Here is a 14,508-nt window from a genome sequence, read left to right as displayed (position 1 = left end):
TTGTCAAAACCCTCAAAGTATGGTCATAACCTTCAAGTGTTCAGGCTGATTAGAGAAAAGAGCACATCCATGCACAGACATTGTAATCATAAGATGTATTTATAGTGCTTACCCTTGATCCCAGGGGCACTGCAGATGGTAGAGCTATACAACCCCTGGAAGATTATGGAAGCCTAAAAGAAGGGTTAACATTCCTGTCTGCCATGTGGCATCACTGTGCATTTGAGGATTTCTCACTTTTATTTATGCAGTAGATTTATGAGGGCAGTGTGGCAGCAGAAAGGACACAGACATCAGTTCACCAATAGTGCTTCCTATTCCCAACTGTGACACAACTCACCAAACTAGAAAACCTCTCATCAGCAAAAACAGAAATAATAACTATGCTATTTCAGTTTTGTAATGGTTCAAAACCATAAACATGAAAAGGTTATAAATTATAAAGCACTGTAGAAATAAAAGAAATTAAGGTCATTTAAAACATTTAGGCTTATTTATTTTATTTGTAGGAGTATTTTTCTGCATATATATATGTATGTATATATATACATATATACATATATATATGCATATACCTATGCACCATGTATATGACTTGTACCCTCAGAAGCCAGAAGAAAACAGTGGACTCCCTGGAACTGGAGTTACAATTAGGTATAAGCCATCATATGCAGACTGTGAACCAAACTCACTCCTCTACAAGAATGACAAATCTTCCCTGCTGAGCCATCTCTCCAATCCCTAATATTTACATTATAAGGTCCAGGCCAAGAAGAATAGCAATTTTAATTGTTGAGCAACAGTTTAACACCACTGGATGCAGATATGAGGCTACATCTGTTACTTGCTTAAAAGAATATACTGAACAATAGACAACCGCTCACCTTGGCACAAAACAGGGACAAAGGACACAATGTTACCCAATATTTACAGACTTTGATTTATATACCACAACTGAAGCAGATAAATTCTTCTGCAAAGATGTAACACAAAAGGAACAATTTCACTATAGCATTAAAAAAAGTTATACACAACACACACACACACCGTCAGTGCCATGTTCTGGAAGCCCGTATTGGCTGCCTGAACCCAAGTATATTTCATTGGTTTTAAGAAAACCAAACTTTCAAAATCTTTTATTGTAAAGACTGAAATTCTTGTTTCCCAGTGATACAGGATGAACTGTGTTCTCTCTCAACTCACATGTTGAAGAACCAACTTCCTGTGTGGCTATTTGGACATAGAGTTTTGAGGAGGTGATTACGGAGACGTGAGATCATAAAGTTGGGGCCCTGGTTCAATAGGATTAGTGTCCTTATAAGAAGTTATCCGAGACTTTGTTCTCTCCTCTTTGTGAAGAGGACAGGCCTTGGAAAAGAAGACACCAAGTCAGCTATAACTTTAGTACTGATTATAGCTTTTTAGAAGACTGAATTGTGAGAAAAATATCATTTTTATTGTTTAAAGCACCCGTCTATGGGACTTAGTTATGGCAAGCAACCTCAGAGAGTAATGAACCTAGCACCATTCACAATGACCAGACAGTATTACCTAGAGAATAGACTTTACCGTAGTATTATTTATTCGTGCCACCACAATTCCAGCACATGGTGACCTCCGAAGTAAGACAGTCAGATATGAGATAATAACACAGCAACCAATAGCCATCACAGATGCAGAACCCAGGACAAATATGTTTATCCAAAGGAAAAAGAAAGAGACAGCAGTGGGCAGTCACCAAGCCCAAGCAGCAAGAATCAGGCTAGAGTCTGAGAGTCGATGATTGTGAAATCAGAGAGCCCAGGCTCACTTACTGAAAGGGCTGCTTTATTGGTAGTCTTCTCTGGACCCTGTCTGGGCAGGAGCAGCACAGGAAGAGAAGCTATGTGCAGATTCATAGCTAAGCTGGGAAGAAACCACTTTGATGAGTTTGGGAAACGCATCTGCTTCTGGATCCTGACATCTCAAGATGGGAAGGGAAGGACCTAAGACTCAGGGTCAGAGACTTCCCATAGGTAGTTCACAGTTTTGAAAGCCGAAAAGTGTTCTGGGACTGTGAGCACAGCTGTCAGGTTGTTTTTGCAAAGTCACATGACCTCCATGTTCTGGCAGGACACAGTGGTCAGCATACCTGCACTGCTCTTGTTTCTGGCATCATGCCTGGGCGACAAGAAAGATGCTGAATGACATTCAGAGATATGTCTACTCACACGTGCTGTGCCAGAAAAGGCACCATGGGATAGTGGTTAATTAACCCACTAACCAAGAAGAGCCATGTGATCTTTGTCTGTGGAGTTCTTGAAACACAATCTACAGCTATTCCACACAGATCAGGTGTAGTCCTGTGACGGATGGCTCTCCAGCTTCCTTTTTCTCCCAAAATTAAATGCACATATTATTTTCTCTAGAAAAGGTTTGTAGAACATCTGTTTTCTTCAAATTTTTGCAGTCTTTCTAGAAACTAATTAGAAGTAAAATTGTGTGTGTGCGTGTGCGTGTGCATGTGCGTGTGCGTGTGTGTGTGTGTGCATGTGCGTGCGTGTGCATGTGTGTGTGCATGTGCGTGTGTGTGCGCACATGTGTGTGTGCGAGTATGTGTGTGTGCGTGCGTGCGTGTGTGTGTGTGTGTGTGTGTGTGTAACATATACCAGTAGTGTTTGTGTTGACCATTCAAGCCCCCAAAAAATAACCTCTTCTTTTTTTTTTTTTTTCAAATTTCAAGAGACATCAAGTGAACATTGAAGACATCAGGTGAACTGTGAAGCCTGCAGAAAAATTACCTCAATTTACTGCTTCCAGCTGTCCACAGAATCAGGGCATGAGACATCAGACAGAGAGACTCTTCCTTGGAATTACTATTTCTGAAAAGACAATAAAAACAGCTCAATCTCTGTAGGATACTTAGCTATCTCTGGAATGTGTGGGAAATGATAGAGTTGCCCTATGGGGAGTTTTATAGAGAGTCCTTTCCTAATCTAGGTTTAAATGAGCTCTGTATTGTTGCAGTAGTAAGAAGTTACCATGTACGGCTTAGTGAGGCTTATCATTGCTGTGATGAAACACCACGACAAAAAGCAAGTTGGAGAGAAAGGGGTCCATTTGGCATACACTTCTACATCATACGCCTTCACGGAAGGAAGTCAGAATAAGAACTCAAAGTCGGGGAGGAACCTGGAGGCAACGGCTGATGGCCATGGAGGGGTGGTTCTGACTGGCTTGCTCTCCATGGCTTCCTCAGCCTGATTTCTTATAGAATTTGGTGTTGTATTAATTATTTAAAATCCGACCCGCACTTTAGATCATAGAGCTCCCCGATAAAAGAAACACTTACAGCCTTTACATTTACAATAACCCTTAATCAGCACAAGAGCGTGGCAGCTGCCTATCCTCTGTGCTGTCACAGTCTACGTTCCTATCAATAACCCAGAGTTATTACTCACTATTTATTATGCTCCATCTGGGCTGATCTTAGCTCCAAGTGAGCAGCCCTTGGGGCCACGCTCTCTTGACTCTTAACCCATACTGGCTCTCCTTCCTCCTCTCCCGCACATTCTTCTTCATCATGGTCCTCTTCTCCCTTCAACCCCACAAAGCCTAAACCCTACCTGTCTCTTCTGTCCAGCTATTACCTGTTGGCATCTTTATTTACCAATTTAAAATTACCTGCGGGCGAGATCACTCAGTGTCTATGTGTGGACTCTCATCTCTGGGGCACCCAGTCTTGGGGCTGTCAAATTAGCATTGGAATACAAGCTGCATTAGGCCAACCCACTACAATTCAGGACCACCAGCCCAGGAATATGCTCACTTAGAAGCACCAGGCCCTGCCCCCACCTCTTCCCCCAACCATTACTAATTTTAATCCCCCCTGCCAATTACTAATTTTAAAAATGCCTTACAGCTGAATTTTATGGAAGCTTTCTTCTCTGATGACTCTATCTTGTGTCATGCTGACTTAAAACTAGCCAGCAAAATATACCTAGGGATTTGAATCAATAAAGACTCTTCATATAACAGCTAAAATCAAGCTGTGAGTAAGGCTGCCTTCCTTAATGACAGGTCTATGGAGAGCTCATTTCCTTGGGTTTTTTGTTATTTGGGGTTTTTTTCCAGCTTTGAGAGCCCATTTCCAGTCCTTGGCTTGTGTCACCTTTCTCCATCTTCACAGTCAGAACAAACAATGGGTTGAGGCTTTCTCCCACTATGTTACCCTGATTCTCTCTCTCTGCCTCTGTCTCCAAATATGAGGACTTGGCTGCTCTAAGGTATGGTTGAGGAGAAGCCTTGTTGTAGATATGAGGGAGAGCAAAGCCAGAGGCAGCTGGAAGGGTCGAGACTGAACTGAGCCAGCAGACTGAACCCAGTCACGATTAAAAAAAAAAAAAAAAGTTTTGGGGGGTGGAGCACAGAGAGGAAAAGAAAGGAGCCAGGAGACCAAGAGGCTCGGATGAAACAGTTGGATGGTTGGATTATATGGAGAGAAGCTGAGGGAGAGAAGCAAAGCTCAGGGGCTCAGGGGCTAGAGAGGTTTAGGGTAGCATAAGATGTAACTGCCAGGATGACTCTGACACATAATTGAGATGCTGAGAGCCTGGCTGGCAGCACCAGCTTTGATGGGTTAAATAGGCATCTCAGGTAGCCAGTGATCCCCAGTTTCTTTGGGTCCTAAGACTTCCCTGCCTTCATATTTAAGGACTTTCTGTGTAGTTCTTTGGGTCTACCAAAGTGAATCAGGATTGCCCACTCCATGTTGTTATGTCTACCTGAATCATAACTCTAATTCCTCTGGCATCTAACCTAATAGATTCAGAACACAGGGGACTGAGCTATAGACTTTCAAGGAGATAAGGAAGCAGGACTCTTTTTAAACAAAAAACAAAAATCAACTTCTTTTTGTAGAAGGAAGTAGGCTGAGTGCCGGCCCCTGCCCATGAATCTCGTGGCAGAATAGAATCAGGGTGTGAGTAAAGGTTTAGTGATCTTATTAGCTTAGTAGAAAGGAGGGAGAAGGAAGCGGCTGAAATCTAAGAAGCTTCCTGAGCCTGTCCCTTCCTTAAGGGTTGATAGGATGTTTACTTTAAAGGCAGCACCAGCAGGAAGGGCTGCCTTATGTATTGTGTGGACTGGATATGGTTTGAATGTATCCCACAAAGGTTCATGCACTGGAAGTTTGATCGTCAGTTGTGCTGTGTAGAGAAGGTAGGTCCTTTGAGATGTGTGGCCAAGTGGAGGGCCTTTAGGTCACTGGGGTTACTATCCAGAAAGTGATTAATGTAACTCTTGAAGGATTTTGTTAGCTTCCAAGACCAAGTCGTTAGAGTCAGCATGGCTCCTGATCCTTCTGGGTTCCTAGCTTCCCTCAGATCCTTGCATGTGCCCTCCCACTGTGCTACCTGTCCTGGTGTGATAAAGCCAGAGGCCCTCTCCCAACACAAGCAGACAGGGATGCCCAATCTTTCCATCTGTAAACTGTTAAATAGGTCTTCTTGAGACAGGCATGATGGTGTACACCAAAATCACAGCCCTTGATATGCAGGAGGATGTGAGTGTAGGGCCAGCTGGGCTACACAAAGAAGCAAGAGGGGCTGGGGACATAGGTCAGTAGATACAATGGTTATCGCACAAGCATGAGGACGTGATGTCAGTCCCTAGAACCCACAAAAGGAAGCTGAGCATGGTAGCATGTTAGTAAACCCAGCACCAGAATCCTCCAGATCCCTGAGATTTACTGGCCAATGAGCCTAGCCCAATCAACAAACACAAGGCCAAAGAAAGAACCTGTCTCAAAAGCCAAGGTAGATGGCAGAGAGATGATACCTGAGGTTGACCTCTAGCACATGTGCTTGTGTGTGCACATGCATACACACACACACACACACACCCTGTTGTTTGATTAATTTCCTCAAAATACTCAGCCCCAAGTATACTGTTATGGCAGTAGAAAACTAAGACATTCCTTCAAGCTTTGTAATAACTTGACTTTTATAGGAGATTCCCCTCAGCTACTTGAATGTCCAGGAAAGAAGGATAGTTTGCCCATCCTCAGCAGCTGATTAAACTTTGACACCAAACTCATCCTTATGTGTTGACATCATTTTTGACTCAGGTATAGTGGCCAACACTCAGAAAGTAAGTGCAGGCAGAGAGATGTGAGTTCAAGGTTAGCCTAGGATACATAGCAAGTTGAGACCAGCCTGAAAGTCCCTGTCTCAAAACCAAAACAAATACAAGTGTCTGGATTTAAACATCCTCTGTTCTACATACTTAAAGCTGCATTTTAAGATACAATTTAGCAAATAAAATGTGATGATAACATGTCTTTGAAAGGTATCATTCAAAGAAAATTATTTTTAGTTGTTTTTAAAATATCTTCCAATGAAACTATGATCTGAATAAAAATTATATCAATATATGTCATGTAGTTTATGTGCATCTCATAATTAAAATCTTGTAAATCCTTTTTCAGTTGACTCTCAGTTGAATGATTTAATGTATTTTTGGTCATTGTGATAGATAATATATTCAATTACAGATCATAGAATCATAGAATTTTTACACATTTTGTTTTCACTTGCCCTTGCTTTTATTTCTAACATAGTTTACTATGTTGAGCACACTTCTTAGTCTTTTCAGAATTTTCTCTATTGAATTATACACACACACACACACACACACACACACACACACACAGCTCTACACTTCTCTACAAACCAGTTCAATTTTAGAATCCACATATCAATGACACTTTTTTGTTTTATTTCAGTGCCAGACTAAAAGTGTAATGGAACAAAATATCATTCTATGCACAGGAGCTTTGCAGGGTGAGACATCTGAGTATTGAATAAATCAAACAGAGACAAGAGGCCTCCTACGCTATTGGCATGAAAGCCCAGCTGAGCACTGAGATCCGGAAGGAGCAAGGGGATCTCTGCTGCAAGCCAGACACTGAGGAAAACCCTCTAAAGAAGGAACTAAGAAATAGAGTATTAAAGGAAAGAACATTTCCTGCTGAAGAGAAGAAAATGAAAAGAAGAAAGGGTGATGGTGATGATGAAGGTAGTGTGGTGATGACAATTAGTGGTGGTGGAGGTGGTGGCGGTGGCGGTGGCGGTGGTGATGGTGATTGGAAAAGGAGGAGGAGGAGGCAGAACAGCCTCATTACCTTCAAGAAAAATTAAGCCAGAGAGGGAAAAAATAAGCCTAAGGTAAGACAGAAAGAGGCTGGAGAAGTCAGGAAGCAGACCAACATGGCACCCTCACACTTTATCATCCAAACAGACTGCTTTGGGTCAGAATTTGGAGCACCTGAAATGACTCTTGGATGACAGACCTCAGCCAGAATGAAGTAAGCAACTAGGATGCTTCACGTGCCAAAATCAGGAGTCTGGATATGTCAGTGTTGAGTGGCGAGGCCCTGTGGGGTGTACATAGAGGTGACATGACATGGTTTGTGGTTTTAAAAGCCATGCTTGCTGCTGTGGAAAGGTCAGAAAGGAGAGATGGAAGAGCAGAAAAGGAAGATCATATTTGGAACACATTCAGGTAATCACAGAATTGGCTTGGATAAAGTATGACAGCATTGATAGGAGAGAGAGAGAGAGAGAGAGAGAGAGAGAGAGAGAGAGAGAGAGAGAGAGAGAGAGAACTTCAATGTAGTGAGCGACCAGGAAAAAAACAACAGGACCAAACCTTGGTTTCTACCAGAAGAAACTGAATTAAAAATGATACAATCAAGATTTGCCATTGAAAACACTGTCCTTGATATCCCTTCAGTTCACACAGTCAGAGTTACCCAGCTACCCAGCACAACTGGATATCAGTCCCAGCTCACGGGAACTCAACAATGTGCAGATAAACAACAGAGTTTCTGTTCAATGTCCTGGCATTGCCTAAAATCATGAAGAGAGAAAAAACAAACAAACAGGAGAGGCTGGAAGAGAGAAAGGAGAAAACATTATTCATCACAACAACCAAAACTATGTTAAATCATTCAACAGTCAGCTGAAAAAGTATTTACAAGTTTCTACTTATATTTTGATTATGAGATACATATAAACTACATGACATGCATTGATATAATTTTTTTCAGTTCAGTTTCATTGGAAGATATTTTAAAAACAACTAAAGAATAACTCTCTCTGAATTGTGCCTTTCAAATAAACAGTATCATCAAATTTTATTTTGCTATCAAATTGTATCTTAAAAGCAAGTATGTGGGTTAGAGGATGTTTAAATCCAGACTTTTTTATGCATTTATTTTGCTTTTTTGAGACAGGGACTTACAGTGTAATCCAGGTTGGTCTCAACTTGCTGTGTATCCTAGGCTAGCTTTGAACTCACATCTCTCTCCCTGCATTTACCTTCTGAGTGTTGGCCTTGGAAGAGATTAATGTAGTTCTCATGGGACTTGTCTCTCTGGACTCCTGCCAGGACACACACATGTGAGGACTCCTTCCTGAACATGCTTCAGAAGAGAACCTCTACACCAGCCTCATATATTGCATCAGAATTTCGACAAATGAACTAATAACACACAAATGTTATCATTTGCATATGCAACTGGCTGATACAGACAACTAATTGAAAGTGTTTGAGTTTGCTACACTGACATGACAAATGGTAAATTGAATGGCTGAAAAAAAAAGACACTTTCTTATAGCTCTGGAGGCTGCACACCTAAGATGAAGGTATTGGCAGGAATGGTTTCTTCGTAGACCAGGCTGGCCATGAACTCAGAAGTTCTCCTGTCTCTGCCTTCCAAGAACTGAGATTAAAGGCATGTGCCACTTCTGCTAATGTTGTATCCATAGACAGAAATAATGGGAGCTCAAAACTTTAACATATGGCTTTAGAGAAGCATGATCCAGTCCATAATAGTAAGACAGGATACACTAGTGTTCCCTGTTGGTCATGCTTTTTAGAAATGGGTTCTAGTAGCTGATATCTTGTCTATATGCTCAGTTATAAACACAACACACACCTACTTTCCTTGAGTCACACTAATTCTCACACAATGTGTTCCTCTGGAGTTCTGTGCTCATGGACCATTAACCAGGACTATATATAAGCAAGACTGCATGCCTCCCTTCTGATCACACTTGGGCTTTGTGGGTAGCAGGCTTCAGATGGAAGACAACCAACTCCGGGCATATAGAATACTCACAACTGAGATAGCAAAACATTAAAACAAACTTGAGTTCTTCTGAGAGCAAGACTCTGGGTATAAGGTAAGCATATTACAAGATTCTGAGCCTAAGTGCAAACTTTACATGCATATGAATAAGTAAAAGATTTCCATAACACTCATATCACACATTTATCCACCATTGACATCTCAAGCTGCACTGAAAAAAAAAAACATAAGCTCAACAGTAAAATTATTATGTACTGCAGGAGAGTAATGAGAAAGTTCTAGACCAGTTGCTCCTAGGAGGCACAAGACTCCGTGAATCAACACAAGATTTTCCTCCAGGAAGCTGTTCTTGAGACAGGGATGACTGCCCACAGGAAATGTTGGTCACATGGATAGAAAGCCTTCTCTAGAAACCCTCCACTCCAAGTTGGCCCAAAGTCATGGCATAATGGAAAACCACTTTTCATCTTACGATTTCCATATAACACTAGCAAAAATACCGGACACACCTGATACAAGAATGTAAGCCACAATACGTCTACAGAATGTACAGACCAAAAATATTCTACTCAAAATTTATGTAAAGAGTCACTCCCTGTTACATCTTCTACATAAAATACTCCATTACAGATTATGAATACACCTTATAGACAAAGGTGTTTGATAAAATGAAAGAGTATGTTGCCTGGCATGAAATTTTATGGCATGTTATTAAGATACTAAAATGCTCTGAATCTTAGGAAATATTCATTTTTATTACTCCTCTTTACTTCATTAGCAAAGAAAAAAAAAAGATCTTGCAATAAAGCTTCCAAGTGGGACACCTGGGCGCTCTAACCTTCTCCTGTCTGGTCTTGCTGGTCCACTGCACCAATTTTAAGGCGTGTGTCAGCCACTCATGGCTTGTCAACCCGGCCCTGTCTGTGTTGTGGTTAATGGACTTCTTCTTCATGTCTAGCAGTCTATTATTTGACAGTCCTGGGTTTCGGTGTTATTGGATCTCTGAACCAATTTTTATGCTTCCCAGAGATTTCAGTGGGAGTGGCAGGAAGGACAATCAGCTAACTGCCTGCAGAGCCAGGCTTTTCTTTTGCCACCTAATGAGGAAAAGAGCCATGGGTTTTGCAAAGCTAAATAAATATGTGCAGAACAACTTTTGCATGTGCATAGGCACACACACACACACACACACACACACACAAATATCTGCACATGCCCACACATGCTCACACACATTAACATGCGCACACACACACACATACTCACACACTCACACACAGTGTTATTAGTGAAAAGGGAAGGGAAGGACTCAATGATACAACTATTGACCCCCCTCTCCAGTCATATTGGGCTCTGCTCTCTCTAGTATGGCAAGAGATAATAATGAACACTTAAATGCATTACCAAGAGGTGTTAAGTGTTATTAAGTATAAAAATGATAGGGGCTAGAGAATTTGGGGAAAGGAGATTAACAAGGGTGCTGTTAGGTAAGTAATTTACCATGACATACCTACTGATGATGTGACATTTGAGAAGACACCTACAGGAAGTTAGGATGCAATCATCTGAGGAACTGTGATTACAGAAGCTTCACAAGTTTGACAAAGAACAAGAAAGCCAGTCTTCTCGGAGTGCCCAGGAAGAAGATGATGCTAAGATTTCCTTTAATGGTAAGATAAGGATCTGTTGTTCCATTTGCAGCAAGGGGGTGGTCTGATTTCTTCTGTCTGGTTACTGTGTGGTGAAGAGTTCTAGAAGATTATGGGCTGGTGCAAAAAGGTACTTAGGAAAGTATTGCAGTTATCCTGGAGACATGTAGGCAAGGCTCACACCAGGGAGGGAAACCATAGACATGGTGAATTATAGCCAGGGATAAGATGTAATCTGATGGATTTTCTAGTATTTTAGATGAAGCAATTAGGAAAACGAAGTAGCCAACTGTAGCTGGAGAGTGGCCGAGGGGTGTTAGCTTCTAATCCTACCTACTTGGGAGGTTGAGTAAGGTAAAATGACAGGGTAAGTAGAGACAATTTAGTGGGACTATGGGTTGAAATACAAAATTAAAAGTGCTGAGCATGAAGCTGTGTAATAAAATACTTGTCTAACATGCATAAGGCCATAGTTTCATTTCTCAGCAGTGAAAAAATTACTAGCTGTAATTTCATAATTAATCAAGAAAGTAGAGTATGATACAAGTAAATATTTGAAATCACAAAGGTCTGCGATTTGTTCTGGCTTCTAAAACACATGAACATTGATAAGTCTTAACTATCAAATAATAAATTATCTCACAACTCAGAGTTCTGGTTCTAGTATAAAATACTGCATTCAGATTCACTGCATGACCAAACAATGAAGCTTCCACAGGTCCACAGATGCAAGTTCACCTTGAAGCTATTGCTCTAACAGGAAATTACACTGGGGAACTAGAATATTACTTTCTTTTTTTGTCTTGTGTTTTGCTTTTTACTCAGAGTCTTGAGTAGCCCAGGTTAGCCTGGGCTAACTCCTGATCTTCCTGCCTCTACCTCGTCAGTTCTAGGATTACAGGTCTGTACCATTATGGCCACTTTTGAATGATGCTAAGGACTGAACATAGGAATTCATGCACATTAGGCAAGTTCTCTGCTAAATGAAATGAATCCAGCCTCGGGCTCCTATTGGAAAGATCGTCAGGCATGAGTTTGTTCAGATTTTCCTTACTAAGTACTTGGTTTACCAATTCCCTCTCTCCCCAGCCTGCCCTGGCCTTTGGAGAACCTGTTTCCAGCACTCTCTACACAAGTTCTTACTTCAGAGTTGTGAATAACAGTGAGTAGGTGATCTATCACCCACCCTGTGCTAGTTGGAGAAGCAGAAAAGCAAGGAAATAATGATAGCACAAAAGACATGCGCGGGACTGGCCCCAACATCCTAACTGTGGAGCATGCTGGGAACAAATACAGGTCAATCCCAAAGCTAGAGTCTGCTGAAGAAGGTTGGGGGTAAGGACAAAGGCAGAGCTGACCCAGGCTGGGTTTGTAGTACAGGTGCTCTCAGTAATGGAGCCTGGCAGCAGGAGCTGTAAAAACCCTGTGGTTTCAGGAAAGCCATGTGGATTGTGGAGAACAGAATGACAACATCAGGGTCTAGCCAAGGAAGCAGAGACTTGGGACATGGTTGTCATACGGCAAGATGCAGACACACAGTACTCGAGACTGGTCTTCAGTCCCACGTGGGTCCCTCCTGTGGCTTTAGACAACTGACATGTCTGTCCTTCCTGAATTGTTGGGAGTGACAGGAGTCTTAGCACTCTAGTCATTAGTATTGTAGTGTTCTACGTATCATGCCCCCAAAGGCTCACACATTTGGACAGTTGTCCCCAGCTGATGGCACTGGTTAAGAACACTGAAACCTTTAGGAGGCAGAGCTATGCTGGAGGAAGGAGTCAGTAAGGGCTGGCCTGAGCCTTTGTAGCCTGGTGATGCTTCCTGTCATCCCTCTGCTTCCTGACTTGTAGGGGCATAGTTTTCAGCTGCCTCCCACTCCTGCACTGTGCCTTCCCACCATGATGGAGGCAAAAGAAACTCTTCTCCCCTAAGGTGCCTCTTGTCAAGTATTCACTCGGTAAGACAAGAAAAGTAATTAGTACACTGTTGCCAATATGAGCCTGGAGAATATTGAAGCCCCAACAAGGATTAATGCCAGAAAAAAAGACTTACCTTTATGTAATTTTGCATAGAAAGAAATAGCAAAACATGAATTTTGTAGAATAATAAAACGCATTAAAGGCTGACATCAGAGGCCAGCTCAAACTTATGGAGTATTTCAAAGACAAACACACACACACACACAAAGTCAAACATCTGTGCATTTGCCTATTAACTTGACCAATCCTAATATTCTTCAATATTTGTTTCAAATCTTTTCTTTTTTAGAAATGAAACATTACAGACTGGAGCTAATTTGTATTGCCAGCCCATCTCATGACCTTTCTTCCATATTCAAAATGGTGTAGTTCTCTTTCTAGCATGGATTTCTTGGATTTGTTTTCTGCTTTGTCTAAATACAAATTATTGTATACAACTTTTCTTGTGGGGGCCATGAACAAAGTTCTACTGACCCCAGTTAGGGAACTGACCACAAACCAAAGTATGGAGAGCACCGACGTCCAGTTTAGTGAACCAGTGAGTTTTATTGGGTGACGTGAACGTGGGTGAGGAACGGTTACTTGCAGAAGCTGAAATGACTCAAGACTGAATCACTAAGGTCCTATCCCAGCATAGGTTACAGCCCATAAAACCTGGAAGCATGGAACACACTGTAAATCTGCAGGCAGAGCAACAGGCTGGAGAGTGTCCTTTCCAGGTAGCTCAGTTGATTAAGCCCTCTTGGGCGAGGAAGGAGCCTAAAGAATCTTGTCAATTTCAGGGACTTCAACTATTTTGAGTTATTTCCTATCCTAATGGAGCTTCCCTGTGGGATGGGATATTTCACCTCTCTGTAGAACATCCCATTGTTTCCAGCTCTTTGTGAACATTGTCTTAAAATATCCTTAAAATATCACTTCTCTATCACATCCTGTGATCTTAAAACATTTCTCTACAATCTTGGAGGAAACTCCCGAACAACAGTGATATACGCATTCAAATACATTATGGTTGTGAGTTTTTAAAATTCTATTTAAATAATGTCGTGATGAACTTAGTTTTCTGCAATGATTTTGCCTTACCTCGTTACACTTCCATTTTAGACATGCTTTGGCACTGGTCACTCAAATTCATTATTTCAGTAGCTGAAATTTCATTATATAAACATAGCACTGTGTGTATATTATAGTATAAGTGCATACACAGATATGTAGATAGGTAGCAATGGTAGACAGTATTTAGATTCATTGGTTTATTGATTGGTTGATTAAAGGCTGCATTGATTAAATTGTCTAGATATTTAAATTGCTTTTAATCATATGCTATCATAAATTATATCAGCAATGAATGGGAATTTCAACTGCTCTGCCTCCCTGCCTACTCCTGAATTTTCGCTCTAATAGCTTTATTAGTGAGGCCCTGCCTCAGGAAACCAGATAGAAGGAAAAGCAGCATGTGGTTGGTTGTTCTGTCTCTGGTTCCCAACAGTGCAGAGACTGAAATCAATTTCGCATGCTGTGGGACTCTCAGGTTCTGAAAATCTCTGGTTCATGTTCACCCACTTTTCTCCAATGGTTTTGATATATTCCAGATCAAACTGGTTTTTCATTTTTTGCTTCACTAATATCCCCTACTCCCTGGAACACCTCGCTTTAGTTCTGATGCCCTTTTGTCTATTAAAGAATGTATATTTGGCAAAAAAAAAAAAAAAAATCAGAGTAAGCTCACCATTAGGGCCTAAGACCA

The sequence above is a fragment of the Arvicanthis niloticus genome, chromosome 25 (assembly GCF_011762505.2).
Source record: "Arvicanthis niloticus isolate mArvNil1 chromosome 25, mArvNil1.pat.X, whole genome shotgun sequence".
Classification (NCBI taxonomy): Eukaryota; Metazoa; Chordata; class Mammalia; order Rodentia; family Muridae; genus Arvicanthis; species Arvicanthis niloticus.
Note: the sequence above shows the minus strand (reverse complement) of the source record.